At 40.6% G+C, this 21,073-nt stretch overlaps 1 long non-coding RNA gene across 1 annotated transcript in view; it reads right to left on the minus strand.

Moving 5' to 3' along the window:
* Nucleotides 1-21,073, minus strand: part of LOC140528869 (uncharacterized) — a 159,563-nt gene that overhangs the window by 58,756 nt on the left and 79,734 nt on the right. The gene's annotated exons all lie outside the window — the stretch shown is intronic.

Consider the following 21,073-nt stretch of genomic DNA (forward strand, 5'->3'; position numbering starts at 1 on the left):
ATGTAACTGGAGAACTAACACTGGAGGTTAAAAAAGGCTTCTCTTTGATCTTGGCATCATGGCATCATGGCTTTATCCCAACAGATGAGCGATTCTCCCTTCTCCTGGTAAACAAGCACAGGAAAAGAATCAACTGGTAAGTCAACAGACATTTATTAAGCACCTACTATGTGCCAGGTGTAATGCTAAGTACTGAATCTCTAGAAGACTTTTCAAGATGCAAAAACTGTGAGGTATTTTGTACTCAGAACATCCATAACAAATACACAGCCTGAAGCCCAGCTTCTTCCAGGACATCAAGAAAAAATAAAATCTGAAGGGGAACTTGACCGATGCCGATTGGCACCTCTGAGATATTACCAAGAACTCTGAGAGGTAAAGGCATTTGCCCAGGATAATAGAACAGTTTCAAAGTCAGGACTTGAACTCAGGTCTTCCTGACTCTGATCAGGACTCACTCTCTCTATCACCTATGCCCTGTTTCCTTTCAAGGAAAATCACAACATGAAGTCAACATAACTCAGGAATAGATAAAGTCAAGAAAAGGTCTCTGAGTTCAAGAATCACAATGAATTTCTTCCTACAATGAAATCTCAGAAATTCCCAGAATCCCAGACTGAATCAGAAGGGGCCTCAGCCATCAGCCTCAACCAATCTTACCCTGAAAAAGAATCCTCTCAGCTCTTACCTGCCAAGAGGTTTGCTTAAAGCCCTCCTCTGAAGTGACTTCACCACATATCAAGGCAGCTCATTCCACTTTGGGTTGATTCTCATTTTGGAAACTTTTTCTGCCTACTACCATAAGAATCAGCAACTCATTCCTTCTCCAGAAGGATGGTCAGGAACAGAGAGAGGGAATATGGAGCAAACAACTGTACATGCCTCCTCCAAGCCTTTATTTTCTTTCCATAGTTTTCACATTTCAATGACTGACTAAAAAACTCATATATTTTCCCAAAATATCCAACAAGTCAAAGAAAAGTACAAAGAAAGAACACCTCACATATCCCAAGGCTTTCAGTGGATTTCTTTTTGTCAGTGACTCAAGAGAGCTATGCAAATTCACTAGAAAAAAACTTCACTTTATGTTTCCATCAATAGATGGCACTAGAAATATCCACATTCTTCCTCTGGGCTGCATCCTAAATTCCCCAGAGCTCAGGAATGTGTCCCTGTTGGGTAATAATGATAATATAACTACATCTCACTACCACAGCACTTTTAAGTTTACAAGTCCATTTCCCAAGCTGTCCCAGAACCCACTTAGAATGGCCAGGTGGTAGTAAGACTCATCACCAATAAGAATGTCCTTCTCTTGCCTTTTCCTCTAACTACCTTCCCCAATCTGAGACTTCCCAGAACTCTTTTGGGCTGCCCTGTCTGATCACAGTGCTTGGATGTAATGAAAATCACCAGTTCTGTATTTTCGACTACAATGGAGGACCACTAGGCCTTGCCATTTGCTCTGTCCTAAGCTCCTTTATCACATGCCCTGGAATTCCACCCTATAGATCTTCTAGCACTCTGATCTAATCTACTGATGTTACCTAAGGCTGCTTGGGATTTGGCATCCACCTTTCCACTATATCCTTAGGATTTCTATTGTAGAGTGATAGTTTAGCTAATGAAATCTGCCAAGAACCATAAACCCCAAAGTATGCTGACAAACACTGTAATACTCACACCTCATTTGCTCCTTGGCGCTCTATAATATTGTACAATTAGTTAATATCCATGTTGTTTACAGTGTTTGAAAAAAGGGATTCCACACAGAGCTGGGCAAAAATGCCACAACCCATACTACCTGTGACCTTGTGATGATTCAAGAGGTAGACAATGACGAGTTAAGGCCTCTAATTCCTGGGAAACAACATCCGAGAGTGACCATGAGAATTCAGGGCTTCCAAAAATGCATAGTACACGTAAGCACAGTAAGCTTCCCGAGTACAAGGAGTATGTTTTTCCTCTTTCTGTGTTCCCAGCACTGATGGCTCTGGAGGAGAAGGTGAGGCTAATGACCTTGCACAGCCCTCCCTCACTGAAATCCAAGTCAGCTGCAAGTCACAGCATCATCTGTCTGACATCATGGTCCTCTTTGAGAATGAAGGACAAACACAACCCCAGCACCGCAGTTCCAGGCGCATAGTAGGAGTTTAATAAATGTTTTTGATTATTGATTGATTAAAAGAAGCAAAGTGAGCCTCCTACGTAACACTGAAACTACATGAAATAAAATTCAAGTTCATTTATTGTTTTAAATATTAAGCACTTATTATATACTAGGCAACTGTAAGTGGTAGGTATATACCGACTAAAGAAAGACAGACCCCACACTCAAGGAGTTTACAGTATGATAAGGAAACAACATGCATAGGGGAGGGGCAATCAGGGAGGGATGCTCTGCTCACCCAAGTCACAGAGAGGGTAAATGGAATGAGAGGGCAGTCAAATGACATAATCTTTCCAGGAGTGGTGCTGTTGGTTGAGTTACTATCCCAAAGCAAAAGATAGGAAGCAGGGAGAGGTAAGCACATCACAGCATGCGTGAGATACAAATGGTGAGAAAGCAGCATTCCTGGTCTGATTTATACTAAATATGGTTCTCCTTGTCAGTAATGAGTCCAGGGCAAGGGGACAGAAGATGTAACGTGGGGAGGGGTTGTAGACTTAAGGGTGAAATGAGGTGGTACAGTATGAAGATGGCTGTAGAGCCATCATGGGTCAAGATTCATGACTACTTCATTATTACACTACTCTGATAGTTCAGACATGCTACTTTATAAAGAGTCAAAATCTTTGTCTTCATATATGACCCTGACATGGGAGGAAGTGGTGGAGCAGCTCTAAAAGCTCACAAAAGCCGGTTGTAGAATTTTATGTCTGAACATTTACACCTGAGAAAACAACGATCACTACAAAGCAACACTTGATCTATTGTTTCATTGAGTTCTAGATTTAAGATAGTAATAGCTAAAATGTTAATAACACAGATTAAACTTAAAAATATATACTTTTTTCTATGTTTTTCAGAGAGTCAGTTGTTAAACATTTACCAGCACACCACTACTTACTGATATGGTTCTGGAAGGAAATACTGATTGTTCCAAAAGAATAGATCAGATTAAAAGGACATTGGATTAGCATTATAGACTAGAATCCAATTCCATCTCAGATCATAAACCAAAGCATTCACCTTTAATTTCTAGATAAAATCTATATAAATTGTGTCACATAAGAATCTGTGAGCACTTAGAAAGGCAAGCAATGACTAGGTTTATTGTTGTTTTTCTTTCTTTTTACAATATTACTAGATAGCTAGAAAATGAAGGAGGAGGCTTCAAAATGCCTAAATTTCAGCAAGATATTCGACAGAACATCCTATATTATCCTTGTGACCAAGATACAGAGATGTGGATTAAATGACATTGCAATTAGGTGCCTCCCACACTGGAGAGAAGTCTCTAGTGGAATGCCCTACAGGTCTGGTCCATAATAATCTGATTAGGCTGTCTCTCTTAAATGTCTTGAGGAAGATTTTCTCAGAGTGTGCACAATGTGTGATTTCACAACTGGGGCTCTTGAAAGGGACCTTGTGAACCTTGGAAATTCTTACCTTCATTATTTAGGATTCCTGGCTAAGCTGTCATTGTAAAAGTTTTATGTGTTTCCCTGTGGGACTGCCCACTTATAACTGGTACAATTGGTACAAGATACTGGGATCCTAGATCTAAACCTAGCAGCCATCTAATTCAACAACCTCATTTAACAGGTGGAGAAACTGAGACCCAGGAAGGTTAAGTGACTTGCCTAACATGGCACAAATAGTAAGCATCAGATATACCCAGCTTATCTAGAAAGTAATAATAATATCTAGCATTTATATAGTAGCTACTATGTGCTAAGCACTTCACAACCATTATCTCACTTGATCCTCGTGTGAACCCTAGGGTCGTCATGAGGATCACAAAATCCTAGGCGCTATTCTTACCCTCTTTTAAGAGCTGAGGGAAAACACTAGCCAGTATGGTCAATTTTGTCATTGAATATTGATGAAAGTTAATTTAACTGGATTTCAATTCTGCTAATTTTTACATTAAAACTTTATAATTTACGATGAATTTCATTTCAGTATCTTTTTAAGAGAAGGAATTAACTGGAGCAAGGTGGTTGTTAACCATGTTTTTCATGTTGCTTTAGTAACTCTTTGGATTTAACAACACAATAAATGAGGGCATTTTAAAGGCTAGAGCCCAATTTTATGTCTGTATGTCATTGTGCAGAAATAAAGTTCAATATTCCGGAGAACAGGGGCATGATGAGACAGCATGAGAGCTCCCATAAGGAATGAAAGATGGCAGCCCTGAATCTTCTAGTCATTTTACAAGAACTTGTATTGAGATTTGGGGCATGCCAGTTTTTTGTTTATCCTTGTTTCTGATCTGTCCAATATTTGAAAAGTGCTGTTGCTATGTATGTGAAAAATATTATGGTAATATTCTAATTATTAAACACTTGTGATATCAAATACTGCAGCTCAGTATGTGGAGCTTCTTTTAAAGGGATATTTGTGTCTTCGAGGGAGTCATTTTTTGATTCTTCTTTCGGGATTTTAAGTTGGGTCTTTTTTCCACTACAAATACTGAGTAGTAACAGCCTGCCTAAAGGCTCTTTAGAGCCAAGCTCATGGTTTGCAGTGATTTAGAGTTGCTTTTAGTCGTTGTTTCTCTTCAGGTTTGATGAGAACGAAAACTAACTCAAAAGAAGCGTTTTGTTCCCAAGTGGGAAAGCTCTACTCATTTTTTCTGTCTTATTTATAAACTCAACATGGTTATTTTCTTCCAAAATCTAATAAAACTAGGAGACTTTTACCATTCTTACTTTGTTAGTTTATGATGTTGTGACTTCAAATATTGAGTTAATGTTTTGGTTGCTCAAAAAATGTTATATATATTTGTCCTCATATTAAAAAGTGCAAAATAAGATTAATTATTTATAGTGATTTTTTCATTTTCCCTAACATGATTTCAGGTATTTACAAATATGGGAACTGTAAAATTAAAAGGTATTAAACATTTTTGTTTCAGGAAGCTTTGCTTATTAAAATTTTAATATAGTTGATGTGTGAAGCACAAATACATTCTTTGAAAGTTGTCATGTCAATGTTTGCCCATGAGCTTTAACATCAGGCTAAATGAAAGTGATCAGTACAGTTAAATAAAGAAGAGTCAAAGAAACTGAGGTTATTTGCCACACAGGTCACACAGCTGGGAAGTATTGGGGCTGATATTTGAACTCAGGTCTTCCTGCCTCCAGACTTAGTGCACAACCAGCTGCCCAGACTTGGCATAATGTCTATGGATAGGAGCAAGGTCAAGAACCGACCTAGGGAGAAGTGGGAAAGTACAGCTCTGCACTGCCAACTCAAAGAGATAGATGCCTATGGCCAGATTATTGACTTAGAAAACCACAAATTGGTGTTATCTACGTTGTATTTTTATTTGTTTTGTCAAATGTCTCCAAATACATTTTAATCAGGTTTGGGCTGTGCTTAAGGAGTTCTTTAGGCAAGGCCAACTGAGTTTGACATCTCTGGGTTGTAGTGGATGAGGTCTTCAACTTGGAGCCAGGAACACCTAGGCTCAAATTCTTCTCCTAGCAACTACGCAGCCCTTAAGTGGTAAGTCATCTGACTTCTTTCTGTACCTCAGTTTTTTCATCTGAAAAATGAAGAAATTGGACTCTCTGGCCCCTGCGGTCCCTTCTGGATTTAAGTCTACAGTCTGAATGTTAGCAAAGACAGTTGCCTAGGAGAACTGGCCCCAGACCAGGCTAGCTGGGTTCCTTTCTGAGATCCAGGCTAACCGAGGACAATTCTCTGTGGAGACAGTCCTGTGATGGGCTTCTGAGAATGTATTGGGGCGGACAAATGCACTTTCAGCAATCACTGGAAGATACATTGTTAAATGCATAGTCTCCGTCCTCAGAGGTCTTTGGATACAGATCTGTAATAACAGCTACCTTTTCAGAAATGCAGGTACCTCATTCATCACCGCTCTGGCTGCTGTTCACCAGAGACACAAAAGTGGTTCAGGGATTCCAGGAAAAAAAGGGGGATTTTTCAGCATAGGAAAAACCCAATTCTGCTACCCACTCCTCGGGAACTTGGTTGACATATTCTAGCACTTCAAGTACTGCAGTTCAAAAGAATAGAGAGGGAATGGATTCTCTGACCTACCAAAGCCTTTGACACTGGCTACCATGATTTTCTCCTTAGTTGAACAGGTATAGGAATCTCAATCTGCTTAAGTGGGGGGTTGGGGGCAGGTGCAAAGGTGCAGATGTTTGAGATATTTAAGAAGCCCACACCAATGCAGCAAGCTGTGAGAAAACATACTGAGTAAGAAATTAGTGTGGACAAGTGGTGAGTGTGCCAAAAAAGAGCCTACGGGAAGAGAAGTTGTCTGATGTCAAATGTAGCTAGAGACATGATTCAATGAGCTGTCAAGTGGGACTGTACGGGGGAAACAATCCAAGCAATACTGGTGGCCCAGAAGCATGGCGGAGTGGAAGGAATGTTGGGTGTAGAGTCAAAAGACCCAGCTTAGTACATGTCCCGTTTTTTCTAATAGAAAGCAAGCTCAGTGAGGATGAGGACCATATCTTATACATGTCTGTATCCCCAGTACTCAGAAATGGCCCCTCACTTAAGAAATACTTAGTAAAAAGTTTCTGAATGATCCAATGTAGTTCATGTAAATGAAAAAGAAGGAAGGAAAAGGAAATAGGAAAGGAAAGGCAGGATGTAGGGAAAGGAAAGAGGGAAGGAAGAAAAGGAAAGGAAGGAAGGGAGGGAAGAAAAGGAAAGGAAGGAAGGGAGGGAAGAAAAGGAAAGAGGCCAGAGAAAGGAAAGAGAGAGGAAAGCAAGGATGAAGGGAAAGGAAAGAGGGAGGGAAGGAAGTGAAGGAATGGAAGGCAAGAAGGAAGGAGAAGAGGGGAGAGGAGAAAACAAAACCAATAAATAAATTAAAAGAATCTGAAAATATAAGCAATTTTCTGCACTTGTGCACCTCCAACTTCCACAAAAGAGTGAAAGGGTTTGTTTTCTTCTCTCTCTCTCTCTCTCTCTCTCTCTCTCTCTCTCTCTCTCTCTCTCTCTCTCTCTCTCTCTCATTCTGATTGGAGAAGGTGGAGGTGGACATGTAATGAAATGGAGAGCTGCTCCCAGATACCCCGATGGCAGTCACTTTCTCATTTCTTAACTGGCTACACTCCTCCAGAGGCCATTGGGATGCTGGGTACCCTACTCCTCCAGCTTCTTTTAATGTGTGCTATCTCCTCCATTAGTTTGTGAGCTCCTTGAAGGCACAGACTCTATTTGGCCCTTTTTTTGTATCCCCAGGATTCAGCACAGGGCTTGGCACATAGTAGGTACTTAATAAAGATGTGCTGCCTTTACCTGTTTATTGGCATTCACCTTTAATTGTTTTGTGAGTGGTATTCTATCCATCGACATTTCTGGAGCCATTGTAGATACAGTTTTCTTGACTCTGCTTATTTCACTCTTTACATCCATTCATATACTCTTTCCATATATCTCTCTATTCATCAAATTCACAATTTCTTACAACACAGTAATGTTCCATTAAATTCATGTGGAACAATTTCTTTAATCCTTTCCCACTTAATAGGCTTCTACTTTTTTTCCCAGTTCTTTGCTACCACAGTTGTCTTGGTGTATATGGGAACTTCCTTTTTATTAGTGACCTCCTTGGGATTTATAACTAGTAGGCAAATCTTTGGGTCAAAGGGTATTGACATTTTAATCACTTTATTTGCATAATTGATTTTCCAAAATGGTTGCACTAATTCACAGTTCCACCAACAATGCACTAGTAAGCCTATATTTCCACACTCATACCCAACATTGACTATGTTCATCTTTTGTCATTATTAACAATTTGTTTTGTGTGAAGTAAGACCTCAGGATTGTTTTGTTTTGCATTTGTCTTAGTATTATAGATTTAGAATGTATTTTCATGTGTATGTCAACATGTTTACACACATATGAAAACACATTCCAAATCTTTTATGCATACATACATATACATATGTGTATGTACATGCAGTCTATATATCTTGGATACCAAGTCCTAATCTGAGAAATTTGACAAAAAGATTTCTTTCCCAATTATTTTTGCATTTAGCCTAGATGCATTAATTTTGTTTTTGCAGAAGCTTTCCAATTTCATGTAATCAAAGTTATCTATTTTATTGGCATAATTGCCTCCATCCTTTGCATGCCCTATCCATAGTTGTGAGAGGCACAAAATCTCTTCTAATTCTTTATGGTATGATCTATAACAAGAAGGGGCTGATCTATTGTAGCTTTGTTGTTTATTGAATAGGATGTACAATGTTACTGTAATCCTAATTTCTGCCAGATTTCTTTCAAGTTCCCCCAGAAGCTTTTTTACCAAATGCAGAGTATGCTCCTAATGTTTTCTGGTACTGACTTATTGTGGTTCATTATTTCTGATTCTCCCTTGTCTAGTCTTTTTAATGGTTAACTTCTCTATCTTTTGACCAATAACGAATAGTTTTGATGACTGCTGCTTTACAACATGGTTTGAGGTCTACACGTGCTTTGTCCCTTCATTTTTACCTTTTTTATTATTTCCTTGGATGTTGTGGATGATGCCTGACATGTAATAGATGCTCCACAAACATTTATTGACTGATTTTGTTTCTGCAAATGAAGCTTATTATTGATGCGTTGTTGATAAAGCTATAAAAATATTCATGAACATTGGTGGCATTGTAATTGTCATCATATTAACAAGGCTGAATCATGTATAAAAAATATTCACCCAGTTACTTCAGTTGCCCTTTGTTTCTTTAAGGAACACTTCATGACCAAATCTATGTGAATCTATTTTGCATTTCATTGTTGTTTTGAATGAAGTTTCCCTTCCCTTTTCACTCTTGGATTTTTGTTATTATATTATTATTATAGATATCATTATATAGAAATGTTGGTTTTGGGGTTTATTTTATAGCTTCAAATTTTGGTGAAGCTATTGTCTCAATTAGTATCTTTGCTGATTCTCTAGAATTTTCTAAATAAACTATAGTGACTTTAGCAAATAGGAATAGATTTGTCTCACCTGATCTTTACATCTTTAATTTCACTTAAAAATAGAAAATAAATGACTAGTGAACTGAAGAATCATTTTTAAAAAATTGAAAGTGACAAATAAGCCCAAATGAGCACAAAAGAGGACATAGATATAGATAAATAGAAATAGATAAATTGGAAACCAATGATAATCCAGGGATTCTAAGAGTCGGAGGTTGAGAAGAATGTTTGAGATGTGGATGGGAGTCAGAGAGTCTTCTCCAAGGCTGACTTGCAGAGAACAGAGAGGGGAATAGAATGGATGAGGATTAGGAAGGCAGTAAGGCACAGGTAATGAAAAGCCTTAAATGCCAAAGAAAAGATTTTATATTTTATTTAGGAAGCACAAGCTGCCATTGGAGCTTCCTGAACAGAAGCAGTGGGTGATATGGTTAGACCTACACTTTGGCAACTGAGGAGATGATGGATTGGACTGGGAAGAGACTCGAGGCAGGGAGGATCATAAGAAAGTTCTTGCAGTCCAGTCAGCAGGCAAACCAAGACGTGAACTGGAATTGTGTGAATAGACAGAAAGGGACACATACAAGACAGACAAATTACAAGATTAGCAAATGATTGGATAAATAGGTAGATTAAGAGATAGAAGTCAAAGATGATACTGAAGTTACAAAGCTATGTAACTAGACAGATGCTGATCCTTTTTTGGTAATAAAGAAGTTCAAAAAAGGAGCAATCTTGGGAGTGAGAGAGATAATAAATTCTGTTTTGGACATGTTGAGTGAGATATATATGGGTCGACTAGTCCAAAATGTCCAAGAGGCAGTTGGAGATGAAAGACTACATATTAGGACAGTATATAAGACTCAATACATAGAGTTATGAATGTAATATATTATTATGCAGTCAGAAGTGAAGGAAAGATGGTTCCAAAGTGACATGGAAAGACTTGTATGAGGTGGCTCTGAGGCCTAGATCAGGAGTATTCAGGAGGTGGATCTGTCCTCATTCCCAAACAGCCTTGATTCTGTTTGTTTTCTTCAGATCATTTGGAGGCATTTATGACATGTTGACACCTGGGCCTGGCTCTGCTATGATGCATAAGTGCTGAGCTTGCATAGCCATAAAAGGAATAATTGCCGCAGAATGACTCCCATTCACTGGCACTCTGATCCATGTTCATTCCAAGGATTTAAACACACTATAGATCCTCAAACGAATCCACAAATGCAAAAACTGTGAAATGCAAAATGTTTACATGTAAAAGTCATTTCCTTGATGTTTATGCCTTGAGAATGCTCTTTTGCATTTTTGGAACTCATATACATGTTCCTGGGCAAGGAAAAAAGACAATTGAACAACATGTGCAACTCTGAATATGTTACTCTCACATAGTGTGCTTTGCTAAATGAAACATAATATGGTTTCTACTGTTGGTCTCAAAACATGTTTACTCACTTGGAAACAAGGCCTCATAGCATTGAAAAGACAGATGAGACCTATTGGGTATTTGGTCCAATTTGTACCTCCATAAGAATCCTCAGTCAGACCTAAATAAAATGAGGGTATCTGGCCTCTGTTTCAAGACTTTCAGGGAGGGAGAGTGAACTAGCTCCTAGGCAGCCCGTTATTAACAGTAATGCTAGAACTAATGCTAATGACTGAAATTTATATAATGTTTTAAGGCTTACAAAGGAATTTATATATGTCACTATCCATTTGGATAGTTTCTCCTGATAATTTATCCATCACCTAATCGAAAAGCACTTCCTGAGCAGTTCCAGGTCCCAAGCACTGTGCTAGGCACTGAAGTTATGAAACAAAAATGAAAGAGCCCCTGCCCTCAAGGCTCTCACATTCACCTCAAGGAGGGATGCAACATGTTCGGAGATAAGTAAATACAGCACATGTCCAAAGTCAGTACAAAGTGAAGACCAGGGGAAGGGTGGTGTGCCTAACAATTGGGAGCATCAGGAAAGACATTTGGGCTCATCCTTTGAGAGTCAGGGGTTCCCAAAAATGGAGATGAGGAGAAAGAGCATTCCAGCAAAAGCATGGAGGTGTTACTCTTCTTTGGGGTTGGACACAGGGAATGCCCAATGAAGGAATTCCCTCTTTTGAGGTGGATCAATTCATGCTCTTTCACTGACATACTTCTAGTGTCAGTTGGGGGTACTAAGAGGGGCAATGACTTGGCCAGGGTCACATAAGGCTGTGTGTCAGAGGTAGAACTGAACCTGTGGCCATTTCCACACCAATGAAATTATGGGTCCTCTCCCCATCAAAAAAACATCAGCCATATCCTATCCCACATGCAGGCATGATCAAGAGCACAGGCACATGCCTATGCGTGATGCACACACATGTATACATGCATACACATGTGCATACACACAGGAATTCATGGACACGAGTATCAGGTTGAACTTAGAATATCTTATCAAAAGGGAAGCTGTTGCTGATGCCATCCTGAGTGGAAAGAGCTAACCAATAGCATGTACCTCATCCCAGTATAGGAAACTCCCCAGGATTCAGATGCAGGCCCTCAGAGGAAACCGTTCTTCCAAATAGTTGCATCCTTGCTAAGAACAGGTTCAAACTTAGAGTCCAGTAGAGTGAGGCACATTGTGGGAAACCCTGTGGAGCAAAGACTTGACTCCTGAAACTCTGGGGCCTGGAAGGAGTTTCTCTCTTGATAAAATCCTCATGCAGCTCCCTTTGAGTATAGTACTTCTGTTGGGAGGCTTTCTCTTCTGGGAGGGTGTCCCAGGGTCTTCTCAAGGTAGCTGGACTCTCTTCTCTGCTTCTGAAGTTTCTTTATAACTTGGATGGCTCCATATCTGTTTCTGTCTGGAGTGTGTCTCTCTGCTCCCTGCTGAAGGCATTATTTGCCATGCTCCTCTTCAATCAATCAACAAACATTTATTCAGCACCTAGTATGTGCCAGACACTGTGTTAAGCAGTGAGCACACCTAAAGAGGCAAAACATAATCCTTGTCCCCAAAGAGAGCACAATCTAATGGGAAAGACAACAAAATAATGTACAAGTGAGCCATATACAGAATCAATAAGGAATGAATACTGAGGGAAGGCACTAGAATGAAGAGGGGTTGGGAACAGCTTGCTGGAGAAGGCACAATTTTAGTTAGGACTTCAAGGAAGCCCCAAAGAAGTCATTAGACAGAGATGGTGGAAGGAGAGATTCTAGGCATGGAGGACAGATGAAGAAAAAGTCCTGAGATGAAAGATGAGACATCTTGTTCATGAAACAGTAAAGAGAACAGTGTCATGGGATCAAAAGAGCACCTGGTGGAGAGCAAGATGTAAGAAAACTGAAAGGGTAGGAGAGAGGTTGGTTAAGGAGGATGTAAATGCCCAACAAAATGCCTCTTCCCTCATGGAACAAGAAGAACAGAAGTTGAAGGGCCTAGGGTCAAAATGTTGCTCCTCTTTGAGTTGGAGTTTCTCCACATCTAGGTTGGGAGACAAAACTGGCAGCAGGAGGTGCTGGCACAAATGGAAATTGTTGCTTTGGGGCAGATGGAAGAAGTTCAGTCATAGCCCTTACTGTCTTCTCTGGGGGTCTAGAAGGCACCAGGCACTGAGTCAGAGGAAGATTTAACACCTCTTTTCACCTGGGAAGGCTGGAAATCTTCAAAGTCACATAACTGATGGGGGAGAGAAGGAAAAATGCTTCCCTTCCTTGAGGAGTCTTTTCCACAGGTTGCTCCTGGCTTGGAATCTCTCCTACTCTCAAACTGCTGAATGGAATGGCTCTCAATTGGGGGAGGGGATGAGAAACCAGTTGCCTCTTCCCCCCTTTCAAGGGTCACCTTCCACAATTTCTCTGAGATTTTACTCCCTCAAATTTTACAAGACTTCAACTCTTAGCCACCAATGTGGCTAACTCTCTCAACTAATCAAGACAAAATTAGAGAGAATTTCTCACCTTATAGAAAGGTATTAGCAGGTGCAAACACTTTGTTATCACCTCTTCACAGAGTAGATTCTGTTACTACATAAACTGAGCTAGGAGAAGGGTAATCCCATCCCTCCTCCTACATTTCTTTCATTCTACAGCAATTTAATACAGCTCTTCCCATAATTGTCAAAATTCCTAACATTTTCTGTTCATTTGTCTCTCTTCTGCTTTATCTATATACCACAGGCTTTTTTCAGTTATTCCCCAAGCAATGATCACGAATTTGTGTCCAGGATTTTGATACCATGGAGAGCTGCTATGAATATTTTGCCATAGAGAGGATGGTTTCTTTCTTTGACTCATTGGGTTCTATGCTAGTAGGGGAATCACTTCATATATAGTCCCCCAAAGGATATGGACAACTTAGTTATTCTGTGTACATACTTCCAGATGAAATCCAGGACAGTGGTCTCACTGCACATTCTATGTACTCACAACCCCTCCAATCTGGATTAGTTCCATCTTTTACAGAGTTGCCAATTTGCATATTTGAGGTGGAAATGGAAAGTAGTGTGAATATGCATTTCTCATGCTATTAATGATTTGGAGCATGTTCGCATGCTGCCTTTTACAGTTTGCAATTTGTTTTCAATTGCCCATGTTCTTTAGTCATTATCTAGTAATGCTGTGTAATTTGGACAGTTCTGTGAATGTTTGGAGTATCACACTTTATTGGTGATAACAGATGCAGATATTTTCCATCTCTAGTGTTTCTCCTGTAATTCTGTCTTCATTGATATTACTCCTGCAAAAGCTCTTAAATTTTATATAAGTAAAATTGTCTGATTTATTGTCTGACTTATCATACGTGATCTTTTCTGTCCCCCTCCTCTGGATTACTAACAATTGCTAGCCTGGCCAAAGCCCCCACTCTGAGGTTGTTCCAGCCATCCTCATACCAAAATCTTCACACAAGTCTCCAGCTTCAGCTATACTGGTACCCACGTGTTCTGACTGATGAATGGTCACCATAATTAGCCTGACCTAGGCCCACTGTGTTGCTGCTGAGATGCAGACATCTGCATCACAACCTCCCACCATCCATGTCAATCCGTGGCCCTGTGGCTCCCCTCCTTGATCCATGCAGCTTCCTTGACAACAGTAAGTCTCCCTAGCTATCACTACTCTATATGTGCTGTCTCCGCCATTAGAATATTAGATCCTTGGGGACTGGGATTGTCTTAATTCTTATGTTTTTTCTACTGGTTCTTAGGACAATGCCTGATATATAGTAAGTGTTTAATAAATGCCTTTAAATTCATTCATTCATTCAATTGCTGCTGCCTCCCTGGTTCAGAGATCAAATATCCTTACCTTCTCAGTGATGTCAGTATTAGAAGATCAAACCAGCAAAGACATTATCATACACCTACTCTGTGTCTGACCCTGGTCAGGGTTCTAAGCAACCCAAAACACAGTGGTTGCCCTTAAGTAGTTAAAGTTAGAGACAGCTGGTGGTGCAGTGGCTAGAACACTGGGCCTGGAATCAGGAAGACCTAGGTTCAAATATAGCTTCATCCACTTGCTAGCTGTGTGACTAGTCAAGTCACTTGTCGTTTAGCCTTTGTTTGCCTCACTTTCCTCAACTCTAAAAGGGAGATAACAATAGCACGTAACTTCAAAGGTTATTATGAGGATAAAGTGAGATAATATTTATTTTTAAGTGCTTAGTACAATGTCTGGTACACAGGAGGCCTTATATAAATGCTTATTCCCTTCCCTTGGCTTTAAAGCTCATACCAAAAGATCTGTTGACAGAACTGGTGATCAGCCTAGGGACAAAAAGAGCTAGAGGGAATCACAGGAATATAGATTTAGAATTATAAGGGACCTCAAAAGCCATCTAGTCTAATTTCCAAACTTCATAAATGAGACAACTGAGACCTAGAAAATTAAGTGACTTAGCCAAGATCTCCCAACTGGTAGGTAATTGAGGCAGCCTTCAAGACCATGTTCTCTGTCTCCAAAGCCAGTGCTGTCTCCACTGAACAATATGTCTCTTCAAGCAATCGAAGGATGAAAGATTGATTAGCCATGTTCTCCTTGGCCCCAAAAGTAGAACCAGAACTGATGAGTGGAAACTGCAAAGAAGGTGATTTGAGTTTGATGTCAGGAAATGCTTCCTAATGATGAGAACTGTCCCAAAGTGGAAGTGGATGCCTTGAGATACAGTGCCTTTCTGCTCGCTGGAGGTTTTTGCGATCAGACTGGATTACCATTTTCCAGGAGCATTTCAGAAGGGATTCCCATTCAGACCTGGATCTAACTAGAAAGTCTCCACATCCCCTCCTCTTCTGAGATGTTAAGACTCCTGCAGGAGCCATTGTGGTGTGACATCCATGATTTTGCTTCTCTTTTCTTTCTCTTGGATCCATCCCCCCATGAGGATTTTAAGGACATCATCACATTTGGCATGTGGACCCAACAGCTAAGATTTCCTGAGAAAAATGTTATCTCAGAGAGAAAGGCTTTGCAAAGGGATTGTCCTTTATTATCTCTGTTTCTGAGTTCTCAATTAGAAAAATATGATTACTGCCATTTGGGGCATGTGGGTCCCAGCTGGAAGTCCTCCACAACACACATTCATTTCATCTTTTCACCTTCCTCTAGTTATTAAGGAGATATCATGAGAGAAACTAAATAGCAACGTGATGGTTCATTAGTAATAGTAGCAACCGTAGTATTAATTATATTGAATAATAATAATAAAATCCTCCATCACAACAATTTCTATTTCCCTAGTACTCTATAGTGCCTGTAACATCTACCCTGGGGCCCTGGATTCTCACTGCTGACACTTGGCCAATTGTGTCTAAAAGCAGATGCATTATCCTGCTGCGCCCTGGCCATCTTCATGCCAAATCTCAATGGGACACAACTATTTCCACCTCTAGCCCTTGAAATTGTCATTTAATCAGTGCTACCATCCCTGCAATGAGAAAGTTAAACAATTCCCCTATGGTTGCATTCCCCATCCCTGTGCTTTTAATGACTAAAACACCCCTCCCCCCAACTATTCATCTCCCCTATGTGTGTAATCCCCCTATTCGAATGTGGGCTCCTTGCAGGCAAGGAATGTCTTACATTTTCTCCATATATCACTAACAACACTTAGAGAAATGCCTGGCACATAGTAAGCTCTTACTAGGATTTTATTTTTTACTAATTCATTCACTGGTGGGAGTTTACAATATGCTTTCTCCACAATACAATACCATCATTACTTCTCCCAATTTGTAGAAAAGAAAACTGAGGTTTAGCAAGGGAGAAGCTAAGTGATTTCCTGTGGTTGCAATGCTAGTAAACATTTAATCATTCGCACTTGCATGACATTTTTAAATCTCTAAGGCATGTTGTTTACAAGGTTTCATTTGGCTCTCACCACAATGTGGCTGGCAGTTTACTACAGGTATGATTACCCCTCTTTTATAGTGAAGCAAACTATAGAGAAGTGAAGGGAAACGTCCAGTGTCACACAGATAGGTCCTACCAAGTGCAGGCAGAAGCCCACGACTCCTCAATTCAAGTTTTTTGTACTCTACTTACGGGCTGTGGTGGGTGCTATCCATGGTGCTGATACATTCACTGCAGCAGCTCCCATTGTCTTGCTTTTTCAAGTGGCTGCCTGGGAGTTTGTACTGGATTATTGACTAGAAGAGGGGAAGGGGCTGCCATCTTTACCATCTGCAGCAGGAGCCAGCAGAGCAGGCAGGCAGGCTCAGACCTAGCAGTAAGGAAATTGCAATCAATCAATAAATGCTTGTGATTCACTGACTGATTCATTTCAGTTGAGCAGAGGAACGATGTGTCTTCACTTTAATGTATTCCATGGAGATTCTTGGGGCACCTTTGGTACTGACCACAGTAGAGCCCTGAGAAGATTTAGCTAGAGACAGCATGAAAGCTATCTTTAAACACTTGAGAGGCCATTACAAAACAAGCAATTATCTTTCTTCTTCTTGACCTGGAGGGAAGAACTAGGAACTAGTAGAGGGACATTTTACAATTGGTATAATGGAAACTTTTCTGCCAATAAGATCATCAAAAAATGAAATGGGATGCCTCCTGAGTTCCGCCTCACAGAAGTAGTGGCTTTAAGTAGAGGCTCCATGACCAAATATTGAGAATTGCACAAAAGTTATTTTTGGTGAGGTATGGATTGAATTACTTGGCCTCCAAAGTCCTTTTGACCTCATAGAGATCATGATTGCAGCACAGTATATCTGCAGAAAGAAGATTGCCAAACATTAAATGATAAGAATACTATTCAGTATGAACTGAATGGTCCTGACCCTAAGTACAAAGGGAACCCAACTGCTGAAGCTGTCTTGGAGTCAACATAAAGCATCAGAGAGCCCAGGATCAAATCCTGGGTCCTTGTTGCCTTGGGCAAATCTCATCAGTTCCTTGGGTCTCAGTTTCTTTAGTTTTAATACAAACAGATTGCACTTTCCAAGACCCCTTCTAATTCTAAATCTTTTGCTCCCTTAGAGTGAGAATTAGGGTTTCATCTCTGTCCCTCATCATACACATATGAAATAACTAGACATGGGTCCTGGTATGTATCTTTCCTTCAGTAAAGTTTCATTTGATGAATATATCAGAAAGATCATAATGGGTGAATAATACAGCCAAAAGCTACAGACTTATTATTAAGTATTTTCCTAATTTCCAGGTATTTAAGGCAACCTCTGCACTAGACCAAGTAGAGAGAATTCCTTATCTCAATTCCCTCCACCAGGGACTCCTTCTGTATAACTTGGATTAGCAAGCTATGATTACCAGATGAAAAATTCTTCATGTAAAACCAGAGCTAGCTTCTAAGTCTACCTGACACCTTGGTGATGGAAATGAAGAGAGGGATGGCACATGTGAGTTGGTTTCAGGATACTGCCAATGATGATCTCTGGGCATGAAACCATCACCAAAGAGATGTGTGATCAGAAAATGAGATGTCGAGTCATGGAGAGTGAGCAGTAATGATCAGAAAATCCAGGTGCTACTTTGGTGCCCTCTGAATATGAAGACACAGCAGAAGTCCTCCAGTATTTTGAGTAATTCCTCTAGAAAGGTTGGTGGAAATACATGGCTATGAACCACAGCATCTCAGAGCTGGAATGGACATAAAGGTCATTTCTTCACTTTATACCCAGACAATAATCCCTCCTACAAGAACCAGGCCCTGTTGGTAGGCTTCCAGTGAGGAAAATCTCACTACCACTCAAGGCAGCCCAATACACTTCTGGACAGCTCCAAGGTTTGACAAGTTCTTCCTGACATTAAGTTCAATTTGCTTCTTTGTAACTTCCATTCACAGTTTCTAGTTCTGCCTTCTGGGACCAAGCAGAACAAGGCTAATCCATCTCTATTTCACAGCATTTCAAATTCTTAAAGATAGATATCATATGTCCATTCTTCATACTCCCTTTAGTTTCCTCTCTTCCAAGTTAAACATTCCCAGACATTTCAAATGTGTCCAAGAGAAATGCAAGTCCATTCACTACCCTGTTGCATCCTCTGAATACTTCAGATTATCCATGTTATTAAACAACTGTTCCCAGGATTATAAACTGAACACAATGCTCCACAGAGACTGAGACAGAACAAATTGGGACTAAATCCTCCTGATTCCTGGAAAGGATTTCTTTCAATATTGCCCAAGAACCCACTGGATTTTTTGTCTGCCACATCACACCAACTCATGGCAAATGTGAAGGACTCCAACCCCTAATCCAGGTCTTGTTCATACATACTGCTGTTTAGGAGCATCTCTCCCATATTGTACTTGAGAAGCAGGTTTTCTGAGCAAGTGTAAGACTTTAGATTTGTGCCTATTAAATTTCATCTTAAATTCTGTCCAATGCTTTAGTCTAGCAAGTTATTTTGCAGACCAACATCTATGGTGCAGTGTGTTAGCTGTCCCTCCCAGCTTCTTCCTCTGCAGATCTGATCAGAGTGTGTGTGTGTGTGTGTGTGTGTGTGTGTGTGTGTGTGTGTGTGTGTGTGTGTGTGTGTAAGACAGAGACAGAGACAGAGAGAAACAAAGAGAGAGAGAGAGAGAGAGAGAGAGAGAGAGAGAGAGAGATTGCTAAAAAGGTTCAACAGCATAGGCCAAGCACATTGTCATACTATCTGGCCATAGCAGCCACTAAGCTGCTGGCAACACTGGCACAAGGCTCTACTTCCACAGGTGCTTGGTCTCATACTCAGCCTGATCAGACATGTAGCTAATTCACCTCTGGGTCTGAGAGCAAGTCCCCCCCCCCCAATGAACTCATACTTGGCTCTGGGTGAGGCCCCCACACCATCACACTTCCCATTAAAGAACAGCTTGTTTGGGGGTTAATTCAAAGCCTGGCTTCTGGATCCCAGCATCAGCAAGTTTAGTGCCTTCCAGACTCACGGAGTGTGATCAATATTACTCTCTGGACTCGCTCCTCACTGCCAGTATGAGGGCTCATCTACATTTTAGTGGTGAGAAATGAGCTGGAGGGGGATGATCATAAAGACACAATTTCATTTAAGGAGCCCAGAGCACCTAGCAGAAATGGTCACATCTGGACTTTTGGAATCAGTCAGGCAGGGGCTAATTCCAGAGCCAGCCCAAGCAACCATGCCATGGAGGACAGGAAAATGGATGGAACTGGGAACTAAGAGCCTTGGGCAGGAAGAGATAAACCTCACACCCCAACACCCCCACCCTGATTTCTGGAGCAGGGGAGAAGAGTTGCCACCCCCCAGGTGAAAAGGAGGCTCATGGGGGCTGCAGAGCGCAGCGTAGATTGAGGACAAAAAAGAAAGAAGCAGAAACCCAGAAACAAAGCAAAAAAAGCCCCAGGACCTGCCAAAGATGTCAGGCAGTGGAGTGCAGCCTGGACTGACAGCTTGTCATGCTCAGCTGCACAGCTGGGCCCTTTTCTGTTTCTTAAAGAGGCAATGCCGTTTTTAGTCAAGGACTCATACGGAGCCAGAAAGCATTAGCACCGTTAGTGCCTGTATCAAGTCCAATGTCCTCATTTGAGAGAAGAAAGAAAAGAAAAAGACTTGGAAAATGAACTTGGCCATGAGCACTCACCATTAAGTGAAAACTGACCCTGCATTTAGCCTTAGGAAATCCGGGTTCAAATCAAAGCTGGACCATCTAGTCACTTTCTATGGGACTTTAGACAAGTTGTTTAACCTTGGGCCCAGGGGTGGCTCAGCTTTCAAATAAGGGGCTTAGAAAACATGACCCCTAAGGTTTCTTCCCATTCAAAATCTCTGATTCTATCAGTTCAATAGTCTTCCCCTTCTACTGAAAGGAAAAAAAATTCCAGCCTGGAAAGTTTAGTCTTATATTAAAAAAAACAAAACAATATCTATTCAAACATTTATTGAGCATCTTCTATATTTAAGACATGGACTAGAAACACAAGGATGAAGTTTTCATAGGTTGTTATCTGTACTAGTGGATAGACCAATTATATTAATGAGATTCCAGATTTTCTGGGTGATTGCCCTAGGCAAGGTACAACAGTCAGTGAGATGCAGTCCCTATCCTCAAGGCACTTGTATTCTATCAGTAGAGGGAAAGACCTGCATGAATGCAGATAAATATAACATGAATTAGAATAGAAGTGTTTGAGAAGGATGCAGAGTAGGCTGCACAGAGGTCACACACTCCAAACCCCTCAGTAATGAATTAAAGAAGCAATGACTAGGTGATCACTTTGTGCCAGCCATGTGAGAAAACTGAGACCAAGAGAGATGAGGTGGTCTTCCTGAAGTAACACAGCTAGGCAGATAATCAGCCCATGAGCACTGCTGCCCTTTCCATTCTATAACATTTCCTCTCAAACACGAATCTACTGTTCTTCATTCAGTCAGTCAGGAATGTATTGTATACCTACTATGTGCTAGTCAATGAAAATAAGAGAATAATAGTCCACATTTTTATAGGGACTTGTGCCTATTATCTT

This window comes from Notamacropus eugenii, chromosome 1 (assembly GCF_028372415.1).
Source record: "Notamacropus eugenii isolate mMacEug1 chromosome 1, mMacEug1.pri_v2, whole genome shotgun sequence".
Taxonomy (NCBI): Eukaryota; Metazoa; Chordata; class Mammalia; order Diprotodontia; family Macropodidae; genus Notamacropus; species Notamacropus eugenii.